Below are 18,440 nucleotides of genomic sequence, written 5' to 3'. Positions count from 1 at the left end.
GGATACGTGGTATTTCATTATGCTGCTGCTGCTGCTAAGTCTCTTCAGTTGTGTCCGACCCCATAGACGGCAGCCCACCAGGCCCCGCCGTCCCTGGGATTCTCCAGGCAAGAACACTGGAGTGGGTTGCCATTTCCTTCTCCAATGCATGAAAGTGAAAAGTGAAAGTGAAGTCGCTCAGTCGTGTCCGACTCTTAGCGACCCCATGAATCACAGCACACCAGACTCCTCCGTCCATGGGATTTTCCAGGCAAGAGTACTGGAGTGGGGTGCCATTTCATTATATAGGTGGACAAAACATTTAGGTTGTTATATATCTGTATCTGTTTTACATACATGTATGTATCTAACTCTATATGTCTGTCTGTCTACACACACACACACACATACATACAAAGAAGCTTTCCAATATACAATATAGTATTGTTAACTGTGGCTTCCGTGCTTCGCTGGTGGTTCAGATGGTAAAGAATCTGCTAAAGATGTTGGAGACGTGGGTTCAATTCATGGGTTGGGAACATCCCCTGGGGCAGGGAATGGCTACCTACTCCAGTATTCTTGCCTGGAGAATTCCATGGACAGAGGAGCCCTGTGGGCCACAGTCCATGGGGTTGGGAAGAGTCGGACATGACTGAGCAACTAACACACACACACACACATACACACACCCACACACACACCCCCACACACACACATTGTTAACTGTAGTCACCATGCCATACACTTTATCCTCAGAATTTATCTTGTAACTGAAAGTTTTTACCTTTTGACCACCTTCACCCAGTTCCCTCACTCACTGCCTGCCTCTGGCAACTGTTAATCTTTTCTCTGTATCTGTGAATTCAGTTTTTGTTTGTATTTAGATTTCATATATAAGTGTATATAGTATTTTTATGTGTTGTTCCAATTCATTGTGATGATCACTAATTGTTTGAATGATCATAAGAAACTTTTTGTGGTAAAAGTTCACTCCTAACTTCTACAATGAAAATAAGTACTTACAAATAAGATAAAAAGGCCAAAGACTGACTGGCAGAATCTTTTTATGGCTACATGGCAAATAGGTTAATTTCTTTAATACACAAAGAGCTTTTAAATAAATCAACAAGAAAAGCTGAAAACTGTAATATAATTTAGGTAAAGAACATGAATCAGCGATGTATGGAAAAAACCCTAAACAGATGGCAGACGTGAAAAGATACTCATTTCTTTTACTTTTAAAGAAATGAGATTTAAATTGGAGTTCTTTTTTCCTTTATTATATTCAGTCAGTTCAGTTCAGTCGCTCAGTAGTGTCCGACTCTTTGCGACCCCATGAATCACAGCACGCCAGGCCTCCCTGTCCATCACCAACTCTGGGAGTTCACTCAGACTCATTGATGCCATCCAGCCGCCTCATCTTCTGTTGTCCCCTTCTCCTCCTGCCTCCAATCCCTTCCCAGCATCAGAGTCTTTTCCAGTGAGTCAACTCTTTGCATGAGGTGGCCAAAGTACTGGAGTTTCAGCTTTAGCATCATATTATATTAGTAAAGATTAAAAAGTTGGAAACTATATTTGAGAATATATGAAAATAGACACTCCATAGATATTTAAATTGGTGTGACTTTTTTGGAGTCAATTTTGTAATACCTTCAAAACATTTCAATGCAAACCTGGACCTATTATTCTCCTTTCCAGGATTTTATCCTATAAAAGTACCTGATGAACATAAAAAGAGAGCAGTAGATATGTCACTGTGACGTGTGTGCGTATGTGTGTGTCAATGAAACAAATAACTGTGTAAACAAAATATAATCTGTAAACTACCTGTATCGCCTGTATATGTCTCAATGTGGTACTGCTCAAATTTATGTATATTCAAGAAAAGGAATTTTATATAGTAACTAAAAAGTGGACTGATCTCTGATATGCTGATAACTAAAAAAAAGCAAGTTCAGCTTGGTTCAGACTTGTTTTTATGCTTTTATGCATTTATGTCATATGATATATACCATAAGTAGGAAAACGTTCTTGTATATTTGTAGACAACTTCTGATAGAATGAATAAGAAATTATTAACAGTGATTACCTTCTGGGAGTTAGACTGAAGTAAGTGAAGGAAGAGAGGAAGAATTTACTTTTTATTCTGTTAGCTTCTGTACCTTTGGAATTCGTTCCCCTCCCAATAATATTTTTTAATGAAAAACTTCAAACATACAGGATATTTAAAAAAGACTGGACAGTGAAAATGAATAAATTCACCACCTAGATGCTGTAATGAATATTTGCTGTAATAGCATTATCACTAAATTGAAAACAAGGATGATGAATTATTTTTATAAATTTAGTAATTAGAGCTTAGCAGGAAGAGTATATTACAGTAATTAGATAGCAAAATCAAAAAAATGCATAAATCTGCTAGAAGAGAAAACTAAATGGGATAATGTGATAAATATAAGGAGTTTTTAGGAGCACAAACTTCAAGGTTACAATTCTGTGCAAGAGGAGAGGCAGAGGCTCTGGACCTTAGGAGGGGTTTCCTGCCTGCAGTTCTTCAGACCTGAGATCAAGGGAGGATGGTCTCAGAGAAGAGAAACCTCCAAGCAGGTAGCTTTTGGCTCAGCTCTAAGCCTCTTCTCAGACTTGAGCCAAGTGGTAGTCAGCAGGGAAACTTGCTAAAAAGCATTTGACCCTCACAAACCGTATCTTTGTGTGTGGAAATGAAAGACTTTAACAAAAGCGTAAACCAGTGGATCTGATTTGGAATCTGAATGAGACCTGGAGAGGAGAGTTTAGTTTTGTTTTGTCTTGTTTTTTAAACATCCTAGTTATTCAACACTGAGCTACTGCTCTGTGCGTAAACCTTGATTCAGTAAAAAAGAGTTTAAGTCCAGAAATCTGAATTTTTAACAAGTACCCGGTGACTTCATTGCAGGTAGGTATTGCAAAATATTGTCCTTTTCTAAGGAGGGGGCTTCTTTAGCCCCCAAGAAGATCTAGCTACTCCAAGAGTCTGCACATTTCTTTGCCAGGAATGTCTATCCTCTCCAAAGCCTCTCACTCATTTTCTAAATGAATTTAATCACTAAACTCCTAAGGAGCAAACACAAAGGGCTTTATCTCTTGGTAAATGATCTCATCCAAGGTGTTGGAAATCAACCTAGGTGGGGGTCTAGAAAGAGGAGATTGTTATATTTTAACTTCCTAACCGTTCAACATTTACACTCCGCATAAACATCACGGGGCATCTGATGCCATCTTCTCTAACTTCTGTTTACTGGGTCATTCTGACACATGTGGTTTAGTTCTTTAGTTCTCTAAAAGTCTCCAACTCTCTTCTCCTGGTGTTTTTCGTTGGCAGCTTCTTCCTACTGTTATCAGAGTATTTGAATTCTCATCAATTTTCTTGTGACTTTTGTGGAATGCACTTGGTAGAGCAGCAGCTGTTCCATCTTCTACTTAGAACAGGTTTTCTTCCCCTGAAGGATTAATAGGGAAGCAAACTATTTGCAGTTGCTTCACTCCACCTCTGACAGTTCTTTAACCCCATGAGAAAGAAGAATCTAAGAGTTTCTCATTCTTTCTCAGCATGACAATTGTCATGAGTTCTTCCTTGTCATTCTTCATATCTTCTCTTTTCTTGGCCAGTCAGTGTAAACTGAGGAATTTGTTTCTACGGTGACCATCAACCTAAAGAAAACATGCTGTACCAAGGAATGAGTAATTTATTTTTATTATTATTTTTTTTAATACAACAAACATTTCTTGAGCTCTTTCTGTGCATTGTGCTAAATGCTGGAGACATGGGTGTAAAAGCAGATAGTAGCAGCCAAGTCTCCAAAAAACCTTGACAACTCCAGGTTGAGAGCATCCCATATAATGAGGAAACAACATAATTAAAGGTCTGGGAGTGAATCTGTACAATGGAGACTATTCAGATATGACTAGGATACATGGTTCTTGGTGAGAAATAAGAGATTCTTTGAAGACTTTGTGCTGCTGTCAAAAATCTGAATATCACTCAACAGGAAATTATTTCTTAATTAAAAAATTAAGATATGGAGAACACAGCATTCTAGTGTAAAAACACAATAAATAAATAATACTGCCGTTTTCTTTTTAAATCATTTAGGTGAGGACATAGTTAGAATTGTAAACATGGCCACAGATTGGATATGGGAGTCAAATGCGAAGAGGAGGTCATATTCACTCCAAGGTGGGTGTCTGGATGATTTAGGGGGTGATCTAAGGTTGGTGTCTAATGAAATAAGGTTTGGAAAGAAAGCTAATAATTTCATTTGTTAATAATTTGGGGGGAATGCTCAAGGAATTGTTTGTAGACCAAAGGGAGTTAGTTCCTTATAGAAACGGGAGTTTCTCAAGGCACAGTGGAGAGCCTTACAGATGTGAGGCATGGAAGAGGGAAGAGTAGGGAGCAACTGGGGAAGGATGAGAAGAGAGACTGGGTTATTTCAGGGTAATGTTCAGTAGTGAAGAGGAGGGGCTTGGTGCAGGCCTGGATGGAGGGTGTGGAAGGATCACAGCTGAATTTGTTGAGCTCTAGCCACGGTGTTCCTGGTGGAATGCTGACTTGCTGGCCTCCGCAGAGTTCTCTCCCAGGTGCTAGGCACAGTTGCTCAAAGCAGCTCCTGCAGGGAGGGTCAAGGGGTCAGGAAGGAGGGTGGTCAGAGGAGAGAGCTGGAGATACCGGCCTCTGCAGAATGCTCTTATTTTTCTTGGCATTTGACAGGTGGTCTAGATGGAATCTAGCTGGGAGCCAAGCCAGTCAACAGATTCCCTTAATGGTTCTCACCACCCCCACAAGGGCCTCCCTTGTTTAAGGCATCTCTTCTTCACATTATTTTAGTGGTCATTCTACTTGAGTGTTTATTTGCTAAGTGACATTTTAAAGAAATAAATATAATGCCTATTTCAATAAAAGTAGTTTCTGAAAAGGCCAGATCGGTTTACCTAAAGAAAATTTAATGTTATTATGAATTATAGATATTTCACACTATTTTTTTTAGGACTTGGGGGTACCTAACTCATTACATGATTTAGAGAATCTTTTTTTTTGATGTCTGAGTTTAAGAAGTAAATTTTCAAAAATCTTGTTTGCATGAAGGTAAATTTCTAATGCAAGATTATTGATTGGTTTAGAAAATCATATAACATGAATATAATACACTCATGATAGTAAACAAATACTTTATCACCATGGATTCCAAGCAAAATCATTATCATATCCCAAATAAGTACCAGCTGTTCAGAATATCATAGAGGGGGATGGGAGAATCCATGCTTAATTAATCATTTCCTTGGTTAGAAAACAAAATCTTCAAACAAAGAGAACATTATATCTACAAGACACCAGCATTGCTAAGATTCCACCCACAGTAAGGCCAGTCAACATAAAGCCAAGCCTTTCACTGGATTTTGAATTGCTTGTATAAACTTGGAAAATTACAACAGAGAGTAAATGAGATTGTGTCCAGATAACCGAAGTCAAAAGACTGGTCTGCTTCCTTTTCTACGTCCTGTCCTCTCTCTGCCCTGCTGCCCGCTCCCAGTGCCTCCTCCCCTGCCCCTCCCCCCACCTGCCTACCCTGAGCATGCCAACTGGGGTTCTCGTCTTTAATTCCTTTGCATACAGATTGCCATCAAATCCTATGTCTTAAAAATATCATCTATGTGACTCTTCAGTATACGTTTCAATCAAACTTCAAAACCTAATAGAGTGAGCAGTTTAGTAAGAGTTTAAAGTTATTGAATCCCAGGCACCGTCGTATTTTTCTCTTTATAACAACCTTCCAATAAGCTATTATTATTAGCGTTATCATCACCGATTCACAGATAGGGTAACTGGCCTTACAGCAGTAGCTCTCAGCCCATCACCTGGGAACTTTTACAACTATCAGTACTCAGGCTACCGTCCATCTGGACCAGTTAAATCAGAAACCCTGAAAGTGGAACCTGGGTGTCTGTATTTTTTTTAAAGTTCTCCAGCTGAATTCAAAGTGTGGTGAAGTTTAGAACTACTGACTTTTAGAACAGTTGATTAACCAGCAGAGGGTCACAAGGCTGATAGATGGAGTTGGATTTAGAACTAGGTTTGTTAGATTTCAGAGTCTCATCTTCTTTTTTAAAAAATAATTTTATTTATTTATTTATGGCTGTGCTAGGTCTTTGTTGCTGTGTGGGCTTTTTTTCTAGTTGCATTGAGCAGTGGCTACTGTTTAGCTGTGCTGCACAGACTTCACATTGTGATGGCTTCTCTTGTTGCAGAGGATGGGCTTGCAGAGTAGGGGCGTGGAGCTTCCATAGCTGTGACACGTGGGCTCAGTAGTTGCAGTTCCCAGGCTCTAGAGCTCAGGCTCAATAGTTGTGGGGTAGGGGCTCAGTTCGGAGAAGGCTATGGCACCCCACTCCAGTACTCTTGCCTGGAAGGTCCCATGGATGGAGGAGCCTGGTAGGCTGCAGTCCATGGGGTCACAAAGAGTCGGACACGACTGAGCGACTTCACTTTCACTCTTCACTTTTATGCATTGGAGAAGGAAATGGTAACCCACTCCAGTGTTCTTGCCTGGGGAATCCCAGGGACAGGGGAGCCTGGTGGGCTGCCATCTATGGGGTCACACAGAGTCGGACACGACTGAAGCGACTTAGCAGCAGCAGCGGCAGCAGCAGGGGCTCAGTTGCTCTGGGGTATACGGGATCTTCCTGCATCAGTGATTGAACCTGTGTCTTCTGCATTGGCAGGAAGATTCTTTACCATGAGTGCCACCTAGGAAGCTCATCTTGATTACTATAGATTTATAATAAGTCTTGATATCTGGTCAAGCAAGTCCTCCCAACTTTTTCAAGAATATTTTGGATATTCTTAGATCTTTATTTTCTTAACTCTCACAATGAAACCTGCTGGATTTTGATTGAGTTTGCAATAAGTCTATCAGTCAACTTGGAGGAGTTTATATCTTTACAATTTTAAGTTTTTAAATCCATGACATGGTACATCTCTCTATTTAAACTAGTTTTCATTAATTAAATGAAATTCAATTCACTATTTAAAATAGTTTTAATTTCATAGCTCTTAAGGAATTTGTGGAACTTTCTCTATACATTTTTATGTCTTTTGAGTTAATCCTATGTCCTTCATGTACATGAAATTCTGTCTGTTTAAAGTGTTAACTGTATAAACTTAATTTTAGTCTTCCCTGATGGCTCAAGTGGTAAAGAATCTGCCCGCAATGCAGGAGACTCAGGAGACGTGGGTTTGATCTCTGGTCAGGAAAATCCCCTGGAGGAGGAAATGGCAACCAACACCAGTATTCTTGCCTGGAAAATTCCAAGGAAAAACGAGCCTGACAGGCTGCAGTCTGTACAGCTGAACATGATTGAGCACATAAGTGTAAATAGGAGATAAGGCTTTAATTTCTAATGCTACATGGGCTCCTTAGTGGCCCAGCGGTAAAGAATCTGCCTGCAGTGTAGGAGACATGGGTTCAATCCCTGGGTCGAAAAGATCCTTTGAAGAAGGAAATGGCAACCCCCTCCAGTATTCTTGTCTGGGGAGACCCCATGGACAGGGGAGCCTGGTGGCTACAGTCCATGGCATTGCACAAGAGTCAGATATGACTTAGCAATTAAAAAACAAAAACAATGGAATATGATTGATATGAGGCTAACATAGTCATAATACCACCATCTGACAAGGATACTAAATTATACATCATCGTACTCATGACCATGATGCAAAAATCCTAAAAAAACCAACTAACTTATCAAGACTCAGTTGCATTAATTAAAGGAACGCCAGGTTAGTCTAATGTTTCAAATACTAGAAACTTTATTGTAATTGTAATTCACCATGCTTACAAATAAAATGAGGTAAAATATGATAATTTTGATAGTGTAGAATTTTTAAAAATAAAATTGAACATTTCTTTATGGTTTGCAAACTAGTCATAGAAGACTCGGAGAAGGCAATGGCACCCCACTCCAGTACTCTTGCCTGGAAAATCCCATGGATGGAGGAGCCTGGTGGGCTACAGTCCATGGGGTCACTAAGAGTCAGACACGACTGAGCGACTTCACTTTCACTTTTCACTCTTATGCATTGGAGAAGGAAATGGCAACCCACTCCAGTGTTCTTGCCTGGAGAATCCCAGGGATGGGGGAGCCTGGTGGGCTGCCGTCTATGGGGTTGCACAGAGTTGGACACGACTGATGCGACTTAGCAGCAGCAGCAGCATAGAAGACTACTGTAATTTTAAAAAGGTTGGCTTCAAAAAGGATAGGGAAAACTTTATTTTTAATGGCTAAACATAAAAAATGGTATCTCTTTTTAGATAAAGGAGATTCCAATGATGGCTTATGTATAGTATTAAAATGGAAATCCTTGCCAGATTAATTAGGTAAGAAAAAGAAAGAAAAAAAAGGCATAATGATTTGAAAAGAAGAAACAAAACTATCATTATTCACAAATACTACCTTCATTGAGAATTCAAAAACTATAGAAAAATTAGAATTAATAAAAGAATTTAGGATGTTTGCTTAGTACAAAAATCAGTATACACAAATCAATTGTATTGCCTTATGTAATACCATCAACCAACAGTTAATGTAATTGTAGAAAATGTATTATTTAAAATAGTGAAAAAATATAAATGATCTAGGAATAAATATACCAAATATTTGCAAACTTTTAAGGACAAGATTGAAATATTTTATTAAATTAATGTTAAAATCCATACCATGTTCATGGGTTGGAAGTTTCAAAATCATAAAAATGACAAACTTCATCAATTGATCTGTAGATTTGGTGTAATTTAAGTCAGAGTACTCTCAATTTTTCTGTCCTATATATATATATATATATATATATATATATATATAAAATCAGAGGTAAGGTAAGTGCTATAAGCAGGTATCATTATAGTGCTGTGCTGTGTGTGCATGCTAAATTGCTTCAGTCCTGTCCACTCTTCAACCCCATGGACTGTAGCCCGCCAGACTCCTCTGTCCATGGGATTCTCCAGGCAAGAATACTGGAGTCGGTTGCCATGCTCTCCTCCAGGGGATCTTCCCAACACTGGGATTGAACCCATTTCTCTTAACGTCTCCTGCACTGGTGGGCAGGTTCTTTACCTCTAGCGTCCCCTAGTGCTAGGAGGCTAAAATTATAGTAAAGCCAGATATTCGTTTGTGGGGATCATTGAGTCTTCACAAACGGGAGATCACATCTGAGCTGTTTCATGAATGTTGACTATGTTTTCATTTGGGAAGGTGCCAGCAAGCTTTCGGAAGGACAGAACAACCTAATGTGTCCTGTTACCACTGGCTCAGATGATGGGTACCTATTGCCTCGTTTCCAGATGAAGCAAGCTGGCGTGGGCGTTAATGGTACTTCAGTAATTTCCATTTTCTACCTGAATTCCTTGTTTGAATGACCTGTTTACATTTACACTCTGGGTGACACCTATGGCTACAGATGTCTGCGAGTTGAAAATGAACAAACAGCAGCGAGGTATTCCTTATCTCTAATGGATGGTCTGCAAATCCCTTAGCTTTAGCATTTTGTGTGCAATGAATTTTTAAAAAATGAATAAAAGGGAAATAATAGACACACACATCCAGCTGCTTTGTGCAAACAGAATGTTGTTCTTCTGTCAAGGTGACTCTGAGAATAGGATGTGCAGTTTGGATGTGACTGACGCAAAACTGTGTGTTCCTTTTCACTTACTTGGTCTCCTCTTTGTGAAAAATGGACTTGTGTTTGAGATTAAACTTGTTAACCTTTGCTCTACTGATATTCTTAAAGTACCATTTTCATCGGGATACTCTATACAAAAGGCTAAAATGAGTCTGAACTGCCTACTTAGGCCATGTCTTCTGTTTTTGTGCTCTGGGTTCTTAGAATAATATCTGTACTGTCTCAAACATCACTCTCTTTCCCCCAGCCTAAAATGTTCTTTCATTTATTTATACATTCAACAAATAAACATTTATATACTAGCCACTGTTCTGTGGACTTGGGACACATTTTTCAAGAAAAGAGACAAAAATCCATACTCTGTTTGAGGTTATATTCTAGCATTTTGTTCGTTACAAAATAAATTATAAATTTAAATGAGGAGATAATATAGTATGTTAAAAGGTGATAAATGCTATGAAGAAAAGAGAGGGCAAGAGGGTTGGAGATGAGTGTACAAACTACAACTATAAATAGATTTGTCTGGATGGGTTAGCCTCTGGTCATCTGGGTATGAGAGCCTTTTGGGCAGAGGCAGCCACCAAGGCTCAGGACCTATGATGGGAATTTGCTCAGGATTCTCTGCTGCTGCTTCTAAGTCACTTCAGTAGTGTCTGACTCTGTGTGACCCCATAGACAGCAGCCCACCAGGCTCCCCTGTCCCTGGGATTCTCCAGGCAAGAACACTGGAGTGGGTTGCCATTTCCTTCTCCAATGCATGAAAGTGAAAAGTGAAAGTGAAGTCGCTCAGTCGTGTCCGACCCTTAGCAACCCCATGGACTGCAGCCCACCAGGCTCCTCCATCCATGGGATTTTCCAGGCAAGAGTACTGGAGTGGGATGCCATTGCCTTCTCCAGAGAGGATTCTCTAGGAGTAGCCTAATTGGTTAGTATGGTTGGAGCACAGTGAGCAGGGGGTAGGAATAGCAGGAGAGGAAGTCACAAAGGAAATGGGACAATTGGTATACAGACTGGTGAACTTTGTAAGAACTTTGACTTTTAGTGAAATGGGAGGCTCTTCAGGAGAGATGTGATCATTTCCCTTTCTTTGTGCTATTGTTGGCATATATTTTTCAGTTCAGTTCTGTTCAGTCACTCATGTCTGACTCTTTGCGACCCCATGAACCGCAGCACGCCAGGCCTCCCTGTCCATCACCAACTCCTGCAGTCCACCCAAACCCATGTCCATTGAGTCGGTGATGCCATCCAACCATCTCATCCTCTGTCGTCCCCTTCTCCTCCTGCCCTCAAACTTTCCCAGCATCAGGGTCTTTTCAAATGAGTCAGCTCTTTGCATCAGGTGGCCAAAGTATTGGAGCTTCAGCTTCAACATCAGTCCTTCCAATGAATACCCAGAACTGATCTCCTTTAGAATGGACTGGTTGGATCTCCTTGCAGTCCAAGGGACTCTCAAGAGTCTTCTCCAACACCACAGTTCAAAAGCATCAATTCTTCTGCGCTCAGCTTTCTTTACATGACCACTGGAAAAACCATAGCCTTGACTAGATGGACCTTTGTTGACAAAGTAATGTCTTTGCTTTTTAGTATGCTGTCTAAGTTGGTTATAACCTTTCTCCCAAGGAGTAAGTGTCTTTTAGTTTCATGGCTGCAATCACCATCAGAAGTGATTTTGGAGCCCAGAAAAATAAAGTCAGCAACTGTTTCCACTGTTTCTCCATCTATCTGCCATGAAGTGATGGGACCAGATGCCATGATCTTAGTTTTTGGAATGTTGAGCTTTAAGCCCACTTTTTCACTCTCCTCTTGCACTTTCATCAAGAGGCTTTTTAGTTCTTCTTCATTTTCTGCCATAAGGGTGATATCATCTGCATATCTGAGGTTATTGATATTTCCCCCAGCAATCTTGATTCCAGCTTGTGCTTCCTCTAGCCCAGCGTTTCTTATGAGAAGTTAAATAAGCAGGGTGACAATATACCACCTTGACAGACTCCTTTTCCTATTTGGAACCAGTCTGTTGTTCCATGTCTAGTTCTAACTGTTGCTTCCTGACCTGCATACAAATTTCTCAGGAGGCAGGTCAGGTGGTCTGGTATGCCCATCTCTTTCAGAATTTTCCACAGTTTATTGTGATCCACACAGTCAAAGGCTTTGGCATAGTCAATAAAGCAAAAATAGATGCTTTTCTGGAACTCTCTTGCTTTTTCCACGATCCAGCAGATGTTGGCAATTTGATCTCTGGTTCCTCTGCCTTTTCTAAAACCAGGTTGAACATCTGGAAGTTCATGGTTCATATATTGCTGAAGCGTGGCTTGGAGAATTTTAAGCATCACTTTACTAGTGTGTGAGATGAAATATTATTATTGAGATTTTACCAAATAAAAAAATTAAGATTTTTAATTAAGCCAAATTTAAAGTGAAGAGGAACTAAAAAGTCTCTTGATGAAAGTGAAAGAGGAGAGTGAAAAAGTTGGCTTAAAGCTCAACATTCAGAAAACAAAGACCATGACATCTGGTCCCATCTCTTCTTGGGAAATAGATGGGAAAACAGTGGAAACAGTGTCAGACTTTATTTTTTGGGCTCCAAAATCACTGCAGATGGTGACTGCAGCCATGAAATTAAAAGACGCTTGCTCCTTGGAAGGAAAGTTATGACCAACCTAGATAGCATATTCAAAAGCAGAGACATTACTTTGCCAACAAAGGTCTGTCTGGTCAAGGCTATGGTTTTTCCAGTGGTCATTTATGGATGTGAGAGTTGGACTGTGAAGAAAGCTGAGCACCGAAGAATTGATGCTTTTGAACTGTGGTGTTGGAGAAGACTTTTTTTTTGGGGCGGGGGGAGAAGACTCTTGAGAGTCCCTTGGACTAAAAGGATATCCAACCAGAGATCATCCCTGGGTGTTCTTTAGAAGGAATGATGCTAAAGCTGAAACTCCAGTACTTTGGCCACCTCATGTGAAGAGTTGACTCATTGGAAAAGACTCTGATGCTGGGAGGGTTTGGGGGCAAGAGGAGAAGGGGACGACAGAGGATGAGATGGCTGGATGGCATCACCGACTCGATGGATATGAGTTTGAGTGAACTCCGGGAGTTGGTGATGGACATGGAGGCCTGGTGTGCTGCGATTCATGGGGTCGGGAGGAGTCTGACATGACTGAGCGACTGAATGAACTGAACTGAAAGTAGTATTTGTAATTAAAGTTGTAATTAAAGGAACAATAGCATATTATAGTGAAATTTTAATCTGTTGCCTTTATAGTAATGTTATAGATGGTCAATATTTCCAACTATACTGCTTTCTTTATAGTCAAAAAAGACTGATTTCAATTTATTACACTTCAGTTATTTTATGTTCCTTTTTAAGATTGACAGTCATTGAGTCATTGTAATAAAATCAGACGATCATAAATTTCTTCCAGGACTTGTATTCCTGGTATGTTGTGGTTTACTTGGAAGTCATTTTATAATGTAACCAATCAATATCCCACTGTATAAAGAATTAACTAAAGAAACCCTTTACCCAGGACGTAATTATTCAGCCCATACGTTATTACTACTTTTGCTTTAAACATCAGTTGACTTTTTTGGGGGCTTAACTTTTGGATTAATGTTTGCATAATATATCTTTTTCCTTTTTTTTTTTTACTTTCAATATATCTATATTCTTATATATATGAAGTGAGTTTTTTGTAGATAGCAGATTAATGGATCTTTTTTTTTAAACTACTGTGCCAACTTTTGGTCTTTTAATTGGTGTATTTAGATATTTACTTTGAGGGTAATTATTGATATGCTAGAACTTAGGATGGCATTTTTGTATTTGTTTCTGTTTGATTCCTATATTTCTCTTTTTTTAACCTTCCTGTGGGTTCCATGTACATGTGTTTTAGGATTCCATCTTGATTTATCTTTTGTCAAATTTTTGTGCATATCACTTGTGTAGTCTTCCTAGTGGTTGTCAGAGATAACGTTTAATTTTGATATAATTTCAAACTTAAAGTTACAAGAGTAGTATAAAAAGAACTTCCTTGTTTTTTCTTTCTCTTTTAAAAATTGAAGTATGGTTGATCTAGGATGTTATATTAATTTCAGGTGTACAACTTCATGATTCAGTGTTTTTATCGATTATATTCCATCGAAAGTTATTACAAAACAGTGGCTGTATTTCCCTATACTGTACAGTATATCCTTGATGTTTATTTATTTTACACATAGTAGTTTGTATCTCTTAATCCCATACCCTGTCTTGTCCCTCCTCTCTACCTTCTCCTCACTGGTAACTACAAATGTGTTGTCTATATCTATGAGTTGGTTTCTGTTTTGTTAGTCATTCATTTGTTTCATTTTTTAGTTTCCACGTGTTTGTGATAATATAAAGTATTTCGTTTTGCTCTGTCTGATATATTTCACTAAGCATAATACCCTGTAGGTACATCCACATTGTTGGAAAAGGCAGAATTTCATTCTCTTTTATGATTGAGTAATATTCCACTGTGTAGGTATATATCACATCAACTTTATTCATTCATTTGTTGATGAATGCTTAGATTGTTTCCTGTCTTGCCTATAGAAATAATAGTACTATGAACATTAGGGTACATTTATCTTTTTGAATAAATATTTTCATTTTCTTCAAATATATATCCAGGAGTGGAATTTTTAGATCACACAGTAGTTCTATTTTTAGTTTCTTTAGAAACTTTTATACTGTTTTCCACAGTGGCTGCACCAATTTACAACTCCCACTAACTGGTACAAGGGTTCCCTTTTCTCCACATCCTTGTCAACACTTGTTATTTCTTGTCTTTTTGATGATAGCCATTCTGATAGGTGTGAGGTGCTATTTCATTGTGGTTTTTGATTTGCATTTCTCTGATGATTAATAGTGTTGAACATCTTTTCATGTGCCTGTTGACCACCTGCAGGTCTTCTTTGAAAAAATTTCTATTAAAGTCTTATGCTCATTATTTAATCAGGTTGTTTTTTTTTTTTTTTTTTTCATATTGAGCTATATGAGCTGTTTATATATTTTGGTCATATCCTTGCAAATATTTTCTGTCATTCAGTAGACTGTCTTTTCTTTTTGTCAGTGGTTTCCTTTGCTGTGTAAAAGCTTCTAAGTTTAATTAGCTTCTATTTATTTTTGTTTCCTTTGTCTTAGGAGTTCAGTTCAGTTCAGTTGCTCAGTCGTGTCCGACTCTTTGTGACTCCATGAACCACAGCACACCAGGCCTCCCTGTCCATCACCAACTCCTGAAGTCCTCCCAAACCCATGTCCATGTCCATTGAGTCGATGATGCCATCCAACCATCTAATCCTCTGTCATCCCCATCTCCTCCTGCCTTCAATCTTTCCCAGCATCAAGGTCTTTTCCAATGAGTCAGCTCTTCACATCAGGTGGCCAAAGTATTGGCGTTTCGGCCTCAACATCAGTCCTTCCAATGAACACCCAGGACTGATCTCCTTTAGGATGGACTAGTTGGATCTCCTTGCAGTCCAAGGACTCTCAAGAGTCTTCTCCAACACCCCAGTTCAAAAGCATCAATTCTTTGGTGCTCAGCTTTCTTTATAGTCCAACTCTCACATCTATACATGACCACTGGAAAAACCATAGCCTTGACTAGACGGACCTTTGTTGACAAAGTAATGTCTCTGCTTTTTAATATGCTGTCTAGGTTGGTCATCAGAGAAGGCAATGGCAACCCACTCCAGTACTCTTGCCTGGAGAATCCCATGGACAGAGGAGCCTGGTAGGCTGCAGTCCATGGGGTCACAAAGAGTCAGACACGACTGAGCGACTTCACTTTCACTTTTCATTTTCATGCATTGGAGAAGGAAATGGCAACCCACTCCAGTGTTCTTGCCTGGAGAATCCCAGGGACGGCGGAGCCTGGTGGGCTGCTATCTATGTGGTTGCACAGAGTCGGACCTGACTGAAGCGACTTAGCAGCAGCAGTAGGTTGGTAATAACTTCCCTTCAAAGGAGTAAGCGTCTTTTAATTTCATGGCTGCAGTCACCATCTGCAGTGATTTTAGAGCCCAGAAAAATAAGTCAGCCACTGTTTCCCCATCTGTCTGTCATGAAGTGATGGGACGGGATGCCATGATCTTAGTTTTCTGAATGTTGAGCTTTAAGCCAACTTTTTCACTCTCCTCTTTCACCTTCATCAAGAGGCTCTTTAGTTCTTCTTCACTTTCTGCCATAAGGGTGGTGTCGTCTGCATATCTGAGGTTATTGTATTTCTCCTGGCAATCTTGATTCCAGCTTGTGCTTCCTCAGGCCCAGCATTTCTCATGATGTACTCTGCATATAAGTTAAATAAGCAGGGTGCCAATATACAGCCTTGACAGACTCCTTTTCCTGTTTAGAACCAGTCTGTTGTTGCATGTCTAGTTCTAACTGTTGCTTCCTGACCTGCATACAGGTTTCTCAAGAGGCAGGTCGGGTGGTCTGGTATGCCCATCTCTTTCAGAATTTTCCACAGTTTATTATGATCCACACAGTCAAAGGCTTTGGCATAGTCAATAAAGCAGAAATAGATGTTTTTGGGGAACTCTCTTGCTTTTTTGATGATCCAGCGATGTTGGCAATTTGATCTCTGGTTCCTCTGCCTTTTCTAAAACCAGCTTGAATATCTGGAAATTCCCGGTTCCTAAATAACATATTGCTGTTATTTATGTCAAAAGTATTCTACATACATTCTCTTCTAGGATTCTTGTGGTTTTAAGTCTTACATTTAGGTCTTTAATCCATTTTGAGTTTATTTTCGCATATGGTATGAGACAGTGTTCTAATTTCATTCTATCACATGGAGCTCTCCAATTTTCCCAGTATCACTTATTGAAGAGACTGTCTTTTCTCCATTTATTTTCTCCATATATTTTTGCATCCTTCATTGTACCTTAATTGCACAGAAGTGTGGGGACTTATTTCCAGGCTCTCTGTTCTGTTCTATTGATTTATGCATCTGTTTTTATGCCAGTACCATACTGTTTTGATTATGGTAGCTTTGAAGGACAGTCTGAAGTCAGGGGATGTGATCCTTCCAGCTTTGTTCTTCATTCCTCAGGATTGCTTTGGCATTTCAGGGTCTTTTGTGGTTCCAAATAGTTTTAGAATTAGTTCTGGTCTGTGAAAAATGTCCTGGGTATTTTGATAGGGATTGTATTAAATCTATAGATTGTTTTGAGTAGTATGGACATTTTAACAAAAGTAATTCTTCTAATCCTTGAACATGGTATATTTCCATTTCTTTGTATTGTTTTCAATTTCCTTCATCAGTTGTTGTAATAGTTTTCAGAGGCCAGGTCTTTGACCACCTTGGTTAAATTTATTCATAGGTATTTTATTCTTTCTGATGTGATTTTAAATTGTTTTCTCTTTCTGATAGTTCATTATTAGTGTATGGAAAAGTAACAGAATTCTGTATATTAATCTTATATCCTGCAACTTTGCTGAATTTATGTGTTAGTTCTAATAGCTTTTTGGTGGAGACTTTAGGGTTTTCTACAAAGTAAATCTCCTATATATGAACAAGTTCTGTTCCAAGAGCATGTTCATAAATCCAATTTGTCTTTAAATCCAACAAAGTTAGCCTGGGTATCCAATTAACACAGTCAGTTATATAATATTGTGCTGTAATAGATGATAATACTTTTCACACAAATAATACATAAACATGAAAATAAAATATTTTTAATCTTACAGTACCTTGAAAAATATTTGAAACTCAGTCTCTTTAATCTTCATTAATTTGGGAGCAGCTTTTCATTTTTTCCTTACATTCCTTGAACCTCAGGTTTTTTTTTGAGGAGTAAAGGTGATTATTTTGCTGAATGTTCTTTAATTCTGGTTTGTCTGAAGTTTATTAAGGAAATATTCCCATTTGTTGTTGTTGTTATTCAGTCACCCAGTCATGTCCAATTCTTTGCAACCCCACGGACTGTAGCATGCCAGGCCTCCCTCTCTCTCACCATCTCCCGGAGTTTGCCCAAGTTCATGTTCATTTCATCGGTGATACCATCTGGCCATTTCATCCTCTGACACCCTCTTCTTCTGCCCTCAATTTTTCCCAGCATCAGGGACTTTCTAATGAGTTGCTTGTTCGCATTGGATGACCAAAATTCTGGAGCTTCAGCTTTAGCATCAGTCCTTCCAGTGAATATTCAGGGTTGATCTCCCTTAAGATTGACTGGTTTGATCTCCTTGCTGTCCAAAGGACTTTCAGGAGTCTTCTCCAGTACTACAGTTTGAAGGCATCAGTTCTTTGGTGTTCTGCCTTCTTTATGGTCCAGCTCTCACAACCATACGTGACCACTGGGAAGACCATAGGCTTGACTATACAGACCTCTGTTGGCAGAATCATGTCTCTGCTTTTCAATACACTGTCTAGGTTGGTCATTGCCTTCCTGCCAAGAAGCAATCATCTTCTGATTTTATGACTGCAGTCACTGTCCACAGTGATTCTGGAGCCCAAGAAGAGGAAATTTATCACTCCGTCCGCATTTCCCCCTTCTATTTGCCATGCAGTAATGGGGCCGGATCTCATGATCTTAGTTTTTTTAATATTTAGTCTTAAGCTGGCTCTTTCAACTCTCCTCCTTCACCCTTATCAAGAGGCTCTTTAGCTCCTGTTTGCTTTCTGCCATTAGAGTGGTATCATCCGACTCTCTGAGGTTGTTGATGTTTCTCCTCCCTATATCGATTCCAGCTTGTAACGCATCCAACCTGACATTTCTCATGATGTGC

The sequence above is a fragment of the Bos taurus genome, chromosome 8 (genome assembly GCF_002263795.3).
Source record: "Bos taurus isolate L1 Dominette 01449 registration number 42190680 breed Hereford chromosome 8, ARS-UCD2.0, whole genome shotgun sequence".
Classification (NCBI taxonomy): Eukaryota; Metazoa; Chordata; class Mammalia; order Artiodactyla; family Bovidae; genus Bos; species Bos taurus.
This window is presented reverse-complemented; position numbering follows the sequence as displayed.